General features: G+C 39.6%; 1 protein-coding gene across 1 annotated transcript in view; it reads right to left on the bottom strand.

The window, feature by feature from the left end:
• Nucleotides 1-15,039, bottom strand: part of LOC5576247 (transcription factor Sp9) — a 136,230-nt gene that overhangs the window by 44,264 nt on the left and 76,927 nt on the right. The gene's annotated exons all lie outside the window — the stretch shown is intronic.

The following is a 15,039-nucleotide window of genomic DNA, read 5'->3' on the forward strand; positions in this document are numbered from 1 at the left end:
GCTCTGTCCCAGTGGGGACGATAATACCAAGAAGAAGAAGAAGAAGATACCTTTTTTAAAATGCTACCTGTTCTTGTATGAAACTGTTTTATGCAAAACGCCCATTATGCCAAACGTCCTTATGCGAAACGTCTATATGTGAAATGGGCCACCCCCACCTGTCCGGTGTGACCAAGTCAATCCTGCTGTCAAGAATGACCTTCCATTTGCTCCGGAAATCAGGTTAAAGTAGCATTAATAGAAGAAGCAGGTCAATCCTGAATGACCGTAGAACTATCTTATGACCATTTACACTTATTATTTGCCAAACCATGAAGATTGAAGTGTCGCACGAATGGTTCTCATAACATTGTGGGAATCCGCCTCCCTCGGCACATCCGAAATATATTTGGCACAAGTTAATGGATTTTCGTGTTCACAATGGTCATAAACACTTAATTAAATATGCATATATATTGTTAGGGTTTTTTGTGAAAAATATAAAAAAGCACCAGTCAAAAAGCGAAATTATTTCAAAAATCATGTTTCGGTAGGTTCTGACCCCAACGGAATCCGTAAAAACTCCGGAACCATAAGGTGAACTGGTTCCATTTAATGGCCTTTGCAAATTGAGACAAATCTGGACACATGCAATTGATTTCGAAAAAATCGGATGGAAAATGACTTTTTAACAGCTAATTGAAGATTTAAAAATTCTCAAAAACAGACGTTGGATACGCAAAGGTTAAAAAGGCTTTGAATTCTAGCTCGAGCAAGCGGATTCGGTTTCCGCATCGCCGGAGTTTAGATTTTGTTACATTTTCGTGTTTTGTTGGGCAGCTTCTTGCTGCGCAATTGAGTGGGGAATATCAAGTGGTGAGCTCGTTTCATGCTTCTATTATAAATAAATTAAATATTATGGTTCACATTAGAGTTCAGGTTAGAGTCCGCAGCTACAAGCCAAAGCCATGCTGAAGGTGTCTAGATTCGATTCCCCGTCGGTCCAGGATCTTTTCGTAATGGAAATTTCCTTGACTTCCCTGGGCATAGAGTATGATACTTGCCACACGATATATTAATGCATAAAATGGCAACTTTGGTAGAGAAGGCTTTAAGTTAATAACTGTGGAAGTTCTCATTGAACAATAAGCTGAGAAGCAGGCTTTGTCACAATGAATACATAATGCCAAGTAGGAGTAGAAAAAGAAGTGGAACCAAATTATCTAAAGCTGACTGTCATCTAGAACTTGTAGAGCTTTTTTGAATTTTAAATAAGCAAATAGTTGCACACATCGATCTACAGTGCACCCAAATTTAAATATAACAGTACTTCTTTCAATTACCTCGAGTCTCACCATTACAATGTGTTAGCTATTAAAAACAACAATTGCCCAATAATCACTTTGGCTTTCGCTTCCCCTCCCAGTAGACCACCGCCAATGTGCCACACAATTAGCCTCCGTATCGTACACTTCGACAGCTCTACTCTTCAGTAAGCACTTGAAGTAAATGCCAGTTGCGCCGATGCTATCCAATCAGCTAGATATCAAACTGAAAACAAATTCGAGCAAACGGGGGCCCCCTCAAGAGATCCTATTATTCGTAACTCGCCAAAGTGCTGCTGCTGCTGTAACCGCAACCCATCAGTCAGACTTCACTCACAGGCAGTACTGCACCAGCACTTATTCGGGGGGTACTCGCAGTAATTTACCCGCCTACCTCCCAAGATCCATCCATTTCTTCGCGTCTAGATAGAGAGGTGCCTTCGCGCGATACCGACCGTAGGTCTAGTCAGAAAAACAAACTCTTGCAGGCTCACGAGCTCACACACAATCAATCCACACCACTGCCTCTCCCCTTCCCGAGAGCCCGGCAGCCCGACTCGGTGGCTAAATTATAGGTATTTTCAACTTAACTCTCATTTTCAAGTAGTTCAAAGTTATTGTTGCCTCAATTGGAGTACCCGCTCCCTCCTTCGCGAACCCCCATCTTAACGTGCGTCCATCAATCCTAGAAACTGTAAACTCATTGCACTTTCCAGTTTATCGGATCAGCTCAACAGCGAGCAATACAGGCACTTGCCTCGGACAGGTTGACTGTGGGGTTTCGTTTCGTGCTGCTTGCGCGTTCAACCACGATACTTATCTCGATAAGGAATAAAACAAGAAACCAATAAAATAATCCACCATTCTAGGAGCTGCCGCCATGGGCGTAGCCTGGTTCTTTTTTAAGTAGGGGCTAGCCACCTCAAAAGTTGATTTATGAATTGATCGCAATAACAATCATTACATCCCCAATACTCTTTTTGCATGTTTATGTTCTCTAATAAGCGGTTGTTGGGGGTATTTCTCAAAATTTTGAGAATTTTTGAAGTTTTACGGCGTATGATTGGAATGAAATCCTTCAGTGAAGATGTACGAAGGTTTTCCATAGTCCACACTGGAGGGCGGGAAGAAATTTGAAACGTAATGGAGTGTGGCTCAGTCGATCGCTAATCAAATTCCGCTCGGTACGTCTTCGTCCATGCGATTTCGTGCAATGTGGATAATTGAACTGCAATTATAAATCGAAATACAGTAGTTTTATTGCATTTTTTTTGTGCAAAAATGGACGAACCATAACAGCATTCACAAAATTACACTTGGAACATGAATCTATATTTTAGGTAAGTTCGGATATCTGCCGTAGTGAAACAATACGACGAATAATAGCGCTTGCGACGAAGTAGATCGAGACCTTATAAATGCTGGAAACAATCTATGAGAATGTCAAAGGCAAGATATCCCCGACTACGGCCTTGTTTCCACCCCCACCACTTCCTTCGTCAACACAGAAATGGAATTGCATTAAAAACCAACTTCTGAAATTAAAAACAACGATATAATTTAAAGCCAGTCAGTAGCTTAGTGAAGGCCAACAACGTAGTTCCTGTGCTCACCTCGTGAGCAAAACTAGCACATGCTCTTCATCACAGCCATACAGCAGCAATGCGAATAAATTGAAACAAGACGTATGCCCACTTGGTCATACTTACTTTTGACGTTTCCGTGCGCTAAAAAATAACTCTGGGGATTCTTGGAAAACCCTCATCAGAGGGCGAAAAAAAAACCCAAGCGAATGAAGTTCTCCTTTTCTTTCGTCTGCCGCGACGACCATTGTAGCGAAAGAAAAAAACAGACGCAAAGCTTCGAATAGTTTTCCTGGCACGTTTGCGCGTTTGTTTTATGGCCAAAAATCACGATTTGTGATTTCGCTTCACTCCCTTTGTAAAAGGTTAAACCGGCGAGAATGGAAACACGATGCACGGCGGCGTCTTGTTAATGGCCGATTCGAACTTTGTGCATTCTTATTTTTTCGCTTCTTATGCAGGTGAAGTTGTCTGTGGATTGCTTCGTGCCACTGGGCTATCTAAATTAATTATATGCATTCGAGTTTCACAGCTAGTTGAACTTTTGCTCCACTTGGGGAATCAATTTGGTTTTGAGGTAAGCGGTAATACTCTTCAGAAGCCATGTTGCTATCTCCTAGGCGGTTTGTAAAAAAATAAATTAAAAAAATAACTTTTCTTAATAGTGGTTAAAAATATCAAAAAAGATAATTGAACATGTCCATCTGTTTGTTTTGTTATTTTTGATAGACATACCTTCACAGTTATCTAGTTCTGTTAACCACTTTTTATAATGTTGTGTTCAAAATGAATTACACGAGCTTTAGTAAACATTGAACAATGAAATCAGAAGTACATCTGTTTGCTTTTGAATTTACTATTCAACTTTGCAGTCGAGACTGCGATAATATGATATTCATATTATGATCGCATATGCTTCTTGGCTTTGTGGATGATATCGATCCACTGGAGCCGATTGCAAGTCAGTAGTATCAAATTGTTACCTTTACTTGTAGGCAGTATCAAATTGTTACCTTTACTTGTAGGCTGCGGAATAATAGGCCTTTTCATGTGACAGGTCCGTGTTTGCATTTGATTACATCGGGGGAGGACCGGCGCATACAGGGGGCTGTCATTTTCATAGTAGGACTGTCAAAGTGCTTCAAGATCAACTGATATCAAACGTTTCGTGAAAAGGCCTGTTCCGTGTTGAGCCTAGCACGGAAAAGTGAAAACTTCATTTGATTTACATTGCAATCGTTACCGACGTTACGAAATCGGTTCTACTCATCAGCAACGTAAGGTAACTAATATAATCTGTACCCTCTGGGCCAGTTTCCAACCAATTTTCCACTACCCAACTCAGTTCGCATGTCGTTTGGGTAGAAAAGAGCATTTTATGCTTGCATCAACAGTTGGTACGTTGACTAAAATAAATGGGTTACATGCATGCCTTGATTGGCACTCGCCACACCGTAACACACATGCGCTAGTGTCTATGCACGAAAAACAACTTTCATTTACGAGATATTTGCAATTAGATGCTTTTCCCCATACAAAATGAAACGAGAAAACTTCTGCTGATCAACTGTGGACAAGAGCAAAGCAGGTAATCCATTCCATCGAAAAACATATTTGATAGGCGTGATAGACATTATCATTATGTACAACCGGTATCAAATATTTTTTCGAAAATAGTTCCCGAATTTGAGAAATAAATCGTTAGATGCATTTCGCTATCCAAATATGTTTTGCGTTACCTTTTAGCGATTTTTCTTGCATAGACACGAGCGCATGAGCGTTACGGTGTGGTGAGTAGCAAATCAGGCCATGCATTTACCTCATTCGATCGGCTCATCCATTCAACTGTTACAACACGTTACGCGTTACACACAAACATTGGAGTCGTCAGATGTTGCTTAGGACACTCTTTTGCATACATGTAGAAGTTATTCCGGAAGTTCCTCGAAGATTTCTCCGGAAGCTCCTATAGAAGTTCTTCCAGTAGTTTCTCAAGAAGTCCCTCTAGGAATACCTTCAGAAGTTCTTGTAGAAGTTCCTCCGGACGCTACCCTAGGAGTTGTTTTGGAAGTTTCCCTAGGAGTTCCTATGAAAGTTTCTCTTGGAATATTTTCAGAAGTTCTTGTAGAAGTTGCTTCGGAAGCTCCATAGTAAGTTTCCCTAGGAGTTCCTATGGAAGTTTCTCAAAGAATACTTCCAGTAAGTCTTGAAGATGTGCCTTCGGAAATTCGTTTGAATACATGTAGAAGTTATTTCGGAAGTATCTCAAGGATTTCTCCGGAAGTTCCTCCGAAAGCTCCTCCAGAAGTTCTTACGGTAGTTTCTATAGGAGTTCCTATGGAAGATCCTCTAGGAATACCTCCAGAAGCTCTTGTAGAAGTTCTTCCATAAGTTACCCTAGGAGATCTTCCGGAAGTTTCCCTAGGTGTTCCTTGGAAGTTCCTCTTGGAATACTTCCAGATGTTCTTATAGAAGTTTCTTCGGAAGCTCCCTAAGAAGTTTTTTAAGAGTTCCTATGGAAGTTTCTCTAAGAATACTTCCTGAGAATCTTGTAGATGTTCCTTCGGAAATTCGTTTGAATATATGTAGAAGTTATTCCGGAACTTTCTCAAGGATTTCTACAGAAGTTCTTCCAGTGGTTTCCCAAGGTGTTCCTATGGAAGTTCTTCTAGGAATACATCCATAAGCTCTTGTAGAAGTCCCTCCAGAAGTTACCTTAGGAGTTCTTCCGGTAGTTTCCCTAGGTGTTACTTTGGAAGTTCCTCTTGGAATACCTCCAGAAGTTCTTCTAGAAATATTTTCGGAAGCTCCCTAGGAAGTTTCCCTAGGAGTTCTATCGAAAGTTTCTCTGGAATACTTTTAGAAAATTATACTTCCAGAAGATATTGTAAATGTTCCTTAGGAAACTTTTTTGAATATCTGGAGAAGTTTTTCCGGAAGCTTCTCAAGGATTCGTCCGGAAAATCCTCTAGAAGTTCTTCCGGTAGTTTACCTAGGAATTTCTATGGAAATTCTCCTAGGAATACATCTAGAAGTTGTTGCAGAAGTTCTTTTGGAAGCTACCCTAAGAGTTCTTTCGGGAGTTTCTCTATGAGTTCCTTTAGAAGTTCCTCTTGTAATATCTCCAGAAGCTCTTGTAGAAGTCTTTTCGGAAGCTCCCTAGGAAGCTCCATATGATGTTTCCCTAGGAGTTCCTATGGAAGTTTCTCAAAGAATACTTCCAGAAAATCTTGTAGATGTTCCTTTGGAAATTCATTTGAATTTCTGTAGAAGTTCTTCTGGAAGTTAATTAAGGATTCCTCATAGAATTTCCATTTAAAGCTCTTCTAGCATTTTTTTTTTCGGAAGCTCATCCAGATTCCGGAAGTTTCCATAGGAGTGCCTATGGAAGTTTTTCTAAGAATACTTCTTCTCCGGGAGCTCCTCCAGCAATTCTTCCGGTGGTTTCCCAAGGAGTTCCTAAAAATACCTACAAAAGTTCCTCTGGAAGTTACCCTAAGAGTTTTTCCGGAAGCTTCCCTGGTAGTTCCTCTTGGAATACCTCCAGAAGTATTTGTAGAAGTTTCTTCGGAAGCTCCCTAGGAAGTTTCTCTAGGAGTTTCTATGGAAGTTTCTCTAAGATTACTTCCAGAAAATCTTGTAGAGTTTCTTCAGAAATTCAATTCAATTTCTGTAGGAGTTCTTCCGGAAGTTTCTCAAAGATTTCACTGGAAGTTCTCCTGGAGGCCTTAGCAGTTAATTTTAGAAAGTTTTCCTAGATAAACTCTAGAGGAATTCCTGGAAGAATTCTGATAGAGGAATTATCGGAAAATCTTGAAGAATTCTCTGGAGCAATTTCTGAAAAGAAAAATCCATTGTGTTTTCTGAAGGAGTCGTTTATTATTTCCCTGAACTATGTGGAATAATTTATGGAGGTATTGCTGAACGTATTTTCGGGGAAATTCTAGTAGGAGTCTTCAGAGGAATTTCTTAAATAAATCACCGGTAAATTCCTGAAAGGAGCTGCTTGAATTGTTACCTGAGAAATTCTTGTATTTTCAATAAAACCTCATGTTTCGGAAAAATAGAAAAACACCTTGTTTAGAAGAATACGAAGTATTCTCGACAGAATGGGTAAAAAATATGAGAGGCTTAACTGAAAGTTTCGGGGGCCCAGATAGCCGTAGCGGTAAACGCGCAGCTATTCAGCATGACCATGCTGAGGGTCGTGGGTTCGAATCCCGCTGGTCGAGGATCTTTTCGGGTTGGAAATTTTCTCGATTCCCAGGGCATAGAGTACCTTCGTACCTGCCACACGATATACACATGCAAAATGGTCAATCGGCAAAGAAAGCTGTGGAAGTGCTCATAAGAACACTAATCTGAGAAGCAGGCTTTGTCCCATTTGGGACGTAACGCCAGAAAGAAGCAGAAGAACTGAAAGTTTCATTATTTTCATAGAATCGCTGTATGCAACAAAAGTCTTTGTTGAAATAGGTTGCTTGCTTTAGAGCAGATAGAAAAGAATGATCAATTTTACCTAAAACTGCGGTACATAATATCTATAACGTCATGCTGATATAATCGGAAAGGATGTAATACCCGCACCATCATCCGTATCATTTTGCAAACTACTTCGAAAAGCCCATCTATTCAAAGGAAGTGTAACTCCGAAAGCATCAAGCATCGATAAAAGCATTTGGCGCTAAGTAGTGTGCCGCCACCGCCATGCTTCGGCGATTACCGCCAAAAAAGTAAAAAAGATTTACGCGAAATCGAGCTCTGCACCGCCAAAAATACGCCCACCGCACAAAAGCACACACACACACATCAGCCGAAAAGCGCGGGTGGGAGTGCGGAAAGTGCTTTTAAACATAAATTTGAAACCTCGAGACAACATAATTATAGCTCGCTTAATATAGGTTTAAGTAATAGAACAAACCTCACCCACCGTCGTCGCCACGGGGGTTCCTCCGCCAGTCCACGAGTCAGCGTGGATGAAGATTCGGGGCACAGTGGCCCCAAGCTAATGACTAAAGCTTCGAGAACAAACTTTTTTGCTTGGAGATTCTGTACTTAAATTTATTGAGAAATTAAGCTTGACTAGTCTCACTCGAAAGAATAGACCTTATGCTCTATTTTGAAGATGTTTTGAATAATGTTCACTTATTGAGAATATCAAGAAGTGCATAACATGATATCTGCTCAAAAAATTTCATTTCATACTCATCTACTCCTGAATATGTTACAATTTAATCAGTTCTGTGAAATGTACCGGAAAAAATCGGCTTTTTGTTTCAAATATTATTTTTATCAAATTGAAAAAAAAAAAATGCTTTTCTATATTAACAGGATTTTTAAATGATCGTGTTAGGATTTTCACTGCTGGTCAAAATTTCTATGAAGTGCGACCACTGTGCGGCATGGCGGCATTGTAGCTCCAGGAAGGAGCAGCGAAATAATACGAATTGAAAAGCAGAAAGCAAACCGCAAGATCGGAAAGTTTAAAAGCCTCGTTGCTGACTTCGCCGCTTTGCTGGCGAATCGATCGGATCGGGATTACTACTCGGATCGGCAGCGTGGCGGCAGGGTATACTGTGTGCTAGGGTGCCGAAGTGAAGTGAAGTGACCACTCGGGGGGAGGGGCAAACATTTTAATACATCTTAAAACAAATAAAACATATGCGTGAAATCGACCACCGCCCGAGAGCGCTGTGCAGGGCTATGCGTTGTAGGGTATCCCAAAATCAAAAAAAAAAAAAAAAAATCGGAAAATTTGGGGGCTCTCTCAGTGGTAGCTAAGGATGTTACAAACTAAATTTTTTGTTCATCACTCGAGGAACTCTAAGTGATGACGTTGAGATGTTGTGCCGTTCAGCTTTCAGGAAAAAGTCAACTTTTTGTGATTAATGTAAAAAAAAAACTTACAGTTCTGAAATAGTTTTATTACTTCAATCTTTTGGTGAATCTTTCGAGATTTAAATTATTTGGAATATAATTCATTCTATGTTTTGCACGACAATTGCATATACTGTTTTTTTAATATTCAAAAAATGAATGTTTCAGTGTTTTTTTTTAATTGTCAGAAATAAAATGGTTAATTAATGCTAGGGCAATTCTTTATATATGAAAAAATAGAAAATGTTGGAAGGAAAATTTTGCCGGAGACACCAAACCCTTAGTTTTATGTGATCGAGAATAGCACATTTTTTTTTTGAAGGCCGAAATGCAGGGCTGGTAGCGAAAAGTGGTACCAAAAATAGTTGTTTAGTGAACAAATTTGCGTCACACTAGATTGGCATACTATATTCCCTCAAAGTTTCAAAATATTGCTTACAAACTTTTTTTTTGGTTTTCTGAATTTTTGAACTTTTTTGACCCGTTAAGAATCAAACTTTCACACAAAACTTAACTAACTAAACATAATTTCTTAGAGTTCATCTTATGCAAAAGGAGGAAGGATATTTGAAACACCCTACTGAATAGTCATCATCGTCCCCACTGAACTGGTTCGACAGGGAGGCAAAACCAAACGGGCGAAAAGTAGAAGCCCATTAGCGGCAATGTGGTAAGGCTTGTAAGGTGGCGTCATCCTTGGTCTGTGGCCACACAGCAGCAGCAGCAGCAGTTAGTCGAAACCGCATCGACCGCGAGGGGAAAGTTTGAAGAAAACAAATGAAAACATTAAAGGACGGTGCGTCTCTCTGGACTACCGTAGGCCATTTATTGGCAGAAGAGGAGGAGGACGAGAGGGTCCCAGGAAGGAGCGCTCAATCGAAACAGTTGGGTGACCTCCGCTAGCTGGCTGAACCGTAACGGACGACTTCTTCGCTTGTGGTGGCGGCATTTCAGCCAACTGTCGCCCTCTGTTACCTACGGAAGGGGTCTCAAATGAAAGATACGGAAAGTGCGGTGTGACAGTTGTCCTCGTTGCGTGCCTTGTCCTGTGTGTGTGGGGTGTTGGACTAAGTGAAAAGTGGGTCATTTCAGGGTTCGTTGACTTGGAAGGATGTTTGCGGTTGGAGTGGTTTAGCGCAAGTGGGAGAAAAGGAGTTTTGACAGTTGAGTTGGAAATTGTGTTGGAATATTTATATAGGCAAACCCAAGTAACCATAAGCACTAATAATAAGCCCTTAATCAGCATCATAGATGCGTACATGCATTAAAATAGCATCACAAATGCTTTTACACACCTTCCACTTCCGCTGCATAGAAACCTTATTACAGCATCATTAATGCTTCTAAGCCTGATGCATACAGGCATTAAATAAGCACTATATTAGCTTTATATTCGAATACAGGGCATGTTTAAATGCCATCCAGTGTTTTGACAGATATACCACGTGCTTTGTGTTTGCATATAGTGGTAAGAGGGAGTCAAACATAAATCTGCTCACTACTACAATTGCAGGTTTTATGACGGGGAAAAGTGATGGTTTAAATTGGTCACTTTTCTTTCCAATACTATTCATCTTATCGTATGAGCAAAGGAGCCGGACAACAACTCAACAATACGGGTGTCGCAGGTTCGAGACGCAAAATGAGGAATTTCATCATCATAAAACGAGGATCAAAATGTGGCAATTGCAAGTCCTCAGAAGGATGAAAACTACCAAAACGAATATGTCTGATACGGAGAAGTACTATCTGTATCATTTTATTACATTTTTTGCATACTATTAGAGGTTTCCGTTTTCATTCATTTATTTATTTACCTCGTGTACCAGTTGCTTGGCCGCATACGCGAAAGCTCTCTGGCTGCGTATGCAAAAGCACAAAATATTTGCCCTAAAAACCTGGCGAAAACAACTGACGTTTCTCACGTGGTCTTATATCAGCATTAGTGGTGCAGAGAAGCACGGTTATATCTTGGCACTATAATTTCACGCTTTTTCGCCTTTTGTGGCATAATAATAGCATTATATGCGTATATAAAACTGACATGCATCAAATGATTACCCTATATGCGCATATAATGCTGTTACCGTGCCGCATTATCGTGCTTACTGGTTACTTGGGAACAGTGGTCCTTCCAACTGATCTGCTTTCGAAGATCATGTGTTGATCCCAATGTTAGTCTAATGGGTTGTACGCTGTTCATAAGTACTATACAAAAGGATAGGACTAGAAACTGTAAAGGAATGATTCCGTTACCGAAATTACTTGAGCAGAACGCTGTTGATAAGTAGAGCCGATTTTGTAACATCAGTAACACCTGCAATGCACGCAGCGAACTGGACTATCGAATTTCATACATTTTGCCTTATGAAAGGTGGAACGATTATTGCAATACGAACGCTTTATGTATCGTTTTAGCATCACTCCATAACAACGCGTCGATAGGCGCGTGGTGTTCGCACGGGCCTATAGATCGCAAGGTTCTTGGTTCGATTCCAGGTTGCCGCGAAAACTTTTTTTGTTTTCAAATTCTGGTTTCATAAGGCAAATTTATGAATTTCAATCCAATTTCTTGTGGCGAATTTTCATAAGGGGATCCTATGTTTATCGATAGTCAATTTGCCTGAGTGTGTAGATCAAATGGAGCTGTCACTTTTCCGAACGAAAAAATGTTCCGAACAATTTGTCGGTGTTCAGACAAACTGGACCAAGTGGTTTTTCGTTAGTAAAAGTGACATTTCGCTCCTACTGGATTATTATGTCAAAACTACTTTGCTAATTAGAAAAATAATTGGCTTGGGCGTTTTATTTTTGAAGTCCGTACTTCGCTTAATGCGTAGTTCACAGCTAAGGCTCAGTATCGACATCCCAAGTAGAGCGATCAAGTACAGATTGCTGCTAATTACCAAAGTAATTTTGACAGATGTCCAGTATGAGCGAACTGTCACTATTTTCCTTGCGGAATAATTGAGCGGACCATTTTCCCCGCGCGGCAAAATGACAGCTCCATCTGATTAGCACGGCAGGCGTAAAACGTTACGGACATTCGCTCTACTCGCCAACTGGATACAACACAAGTAAATTGGACAGCTGAAGCATTCCCTGGTCAGTACTTATCCTATCCTTTTGCACGGTACTTACGGTACTTGCGTATATGACAGTACGAAACAGGGATGCCAAGTATTTTGGAAAAAAATCTGGAAAAGTCTGGATTTCCTATGCAAATGCGTTACAAAACCTACGGAAAATTTTATCTGAATCTTCCCGATTTTTGTAAAATTGGAGTTCAAAAATCTGGAACATTCCAGACAAATCTGGAAAGTTGGCAACGCTGGTACGAAAGGCAACAAACGCGAAAACGACACGTAAGTTTTTCGCATGAATGATAGTCAGTTTAGTGAAGTATTTTGTGGCGAACGGTTGTGCTGGTTTGAATCCAGCATGTGCTTGTTCGGCCGAAAGTGAGTGCTTAATTGGATCCGGATACTACACCAAGTAGCAGGGAAAACCCATAAATAATAACAAATACTCCAACAAGAATATCTAATGGAAATCTTCCACAAATTCTTTCATAAATTTGTCAAAGAAGTCCTAAGTCCACCAGACATTCTTCCAGTGATTTTTCCATCGATTTCACTAAAATTTCATCGCTGATTTTCGTTTAAGTCTTCTTCAAGAAATAAGAGTGAAGAACGTATTCAGAAATATGTTTAGAGAACTTTGAAATATTTTTTTTTGAAATTTTTGAAAAAAATCCTGAAAAAATCCTGACGGAATTACTAAACAAAATCCGAAGGCAATTTCTGTTGAAATTTCTATAGAGGTTTGTGATGAACTCCTACAAGGATTTCTGGGAGGCAACTTCTGAACTGCTGAAGACAAATTTCTTAGATAACTGCCGTTATGACTGAAATTTCAGATGCTTTCCTTTCTTTTGGCAAAAGTTTCATTTGGAATGGTTCAAAATTTTCTGTTCAAAAGCTTACAACTTTCAGGCTTAGCATTTTTCATAATAATTTTTGAAATATTTATAATGCGTAACTAGTTTTGACGTTTCTCCACCGGCTGGAGGAGTTCAATCAATGATTTTTGCTATTTGGGTTTTGCTTTTAGTGAGCTGTCCATGTTTCGATTTGAAGTGTTCGTAATATAAAGCAAAAATGAGGTTGTGTTCTGAATTAAAATCATAAAAAAGACCACTAATTTATATTTATTTTATAAATAAATCAAACTTTGGAATCCGAATCGTCACCCACTATTCGAAAGTTGAGTGTTTAAAAAACTTCATAATGCAGAGGTATCGTACAGAATGTTTTCAATTGTATGCTTTTCAATCGGTTATACTCAGGCTTGATAGAAACTCCTCAGCAATGCAAGGATGAGGCGATTTTGCCATTTTTCGGAGGAGAAAAAATTGAACTCAAAATTTGCTCAAGCGATTCATGTGAAAGTGCAAAAAAAATGCGAGGATTATTTCTGGTTCTCTCTCTCTTGTTGCGATGCTCACCTTACCTCACGCTTCAAAAGAACAAGACAGTCCTCGGGGAGTTGTGATGGCAATCTTTTTTTATGGAATTTTACTTTGGTGTGTTTTGTGCTACATCTACCTCGCTCAATTTTCGTTGCCTGTCTGCTTAGCATTTTTTCGCACCCTCGAAAAGAGGCAAAGGCAGCACGCTGCTCTAGAATATGTCACCGAACTCTGATGACGTTGAGGAGTATTATTAAACCTGCTTATGGTACATGATTTAATTCGAAATTTGACCGCTTGGTGGAGCTAATTAGCATAAAACTTTTACTTTTATTTTGCAGATATCGCATTAGTCTGTCCATTTAGAAAGTTGGCGTTTTCGTCAAAGTTGTTAAAGGTTATCATTATTTTAGTCGAGAAATTTTGAATTTTGCCACCAGGTGGCGCTAGTGATCATGAAACTTTTGTTTTGGTGTTTGAGGTTATGGCTTTTGGTCTCCAATAAAACTCGAAAAACCTATTTTTGCTTACGTCCGACGTTTCGGACATATGTATTGTGCCTATTTCAAGGAAGATACAAGAATATTAGCTACCACTTTTGTGTACATTTCAGGATCCTGGCCATTTAGAAACATGGCGTCTTTAGCAAAGTTGTTCAATAAGTCAAGGAATATCATGGTTCGAACAAGTTGATTCATGAATCTTTTGTTTTAGGGTAGAAGTACCGGTTTTGGCCATACAACAGTCGTAGACATAGTGGATTATATACCGTTTTACCTAGACAATCAGCAAGGTTTCATCCTTTTGTGTTTAGTAGATCACATTCATAAGATACTCGTCCGAATTGATTCGAAAGAAAAATATTTGATTTTCATTATAATTTTAACTCCTAATGTGGCCAGGGTACGTTTAGTTTGGCCACATTCATAAGAAATCAATGTAATTGGCCAATGCAGAAATCAAAGCTAAATCTCTGGCCGAAATAGGGCGATATTCAAAACTGAAAAGGCAATAGATGGCTCTTTTTCAGTGGTAGTAAAAACGAAATCCTGAAGCAAAGAAAGCACCACGGAACATGAACTAAACACAAAAAGTTATGCATTCACTTTACACTTGATTTCTAATCACTACTTTTTTGATCCAGTTTCCAAATTGCAAGCAATTTACGTTATTCTTTATTTACCATACTTTTTGACAGTTCTCCGACTACTATTCTTCCATGCGCTTGTGTTGAAAGTTTGAGAAATTTGAGAATCCAGCGTAGCGCGATCAGTGAGTGGAATACAAAAATCATTGTCGCTGCTCGGCGGCCGGTAAGAGAAACTGAATGTTCGAAAGGTTGTTGTCTGTAATTTTTCCGCTGGCGCCAACTGTTAGCGTTTGAGAACAAAATAAACAGTCATTACCCTATTGGTTTTGGGGGCCTATATTGGCGAATGAGGTTTTCAAAGCGACAAAATGGTTTCAGGTCAGTTCCAATATTTTGTCTACATAATATGGATTGAAAGCTTGCATTTGACACATTAGGGTTTCTCAAATAATTTCCAGAAACATTATATCTCAGGCTGGCCAAACCGGTACAGACCATTTAGGAAAATGGCGCCTTCGACAAAATTGGTCAACAGGTAAAGAGCTATCATTATTTTAGCCAAGAGATTCGTTATTTTGACATCAGGTGATGCTAGTAAGAATGAAGCTTTTGTTTCGCGAATATATTTCAGGACACTGACCACTTAGAGATATAACAGCTTCGGAAAAGTTTTTACGTGAGTGAAGGGCTATCAGTGATTGAGCTAGTTGAATA

Source organism: Aedes aegypti, chromosome 1, assembly GCF_002204515.2.
Source record: "Aedes aegypti strain LVP_AGWG chromosome 1, AaegL5.0 Primary Assembly, whole genome shotgun sequence".
NCBI lineage: Eukaryota > Metazoa > Arthropoda > Insecta > Diptera > Culicidae > Aedes > Aedes aegypti.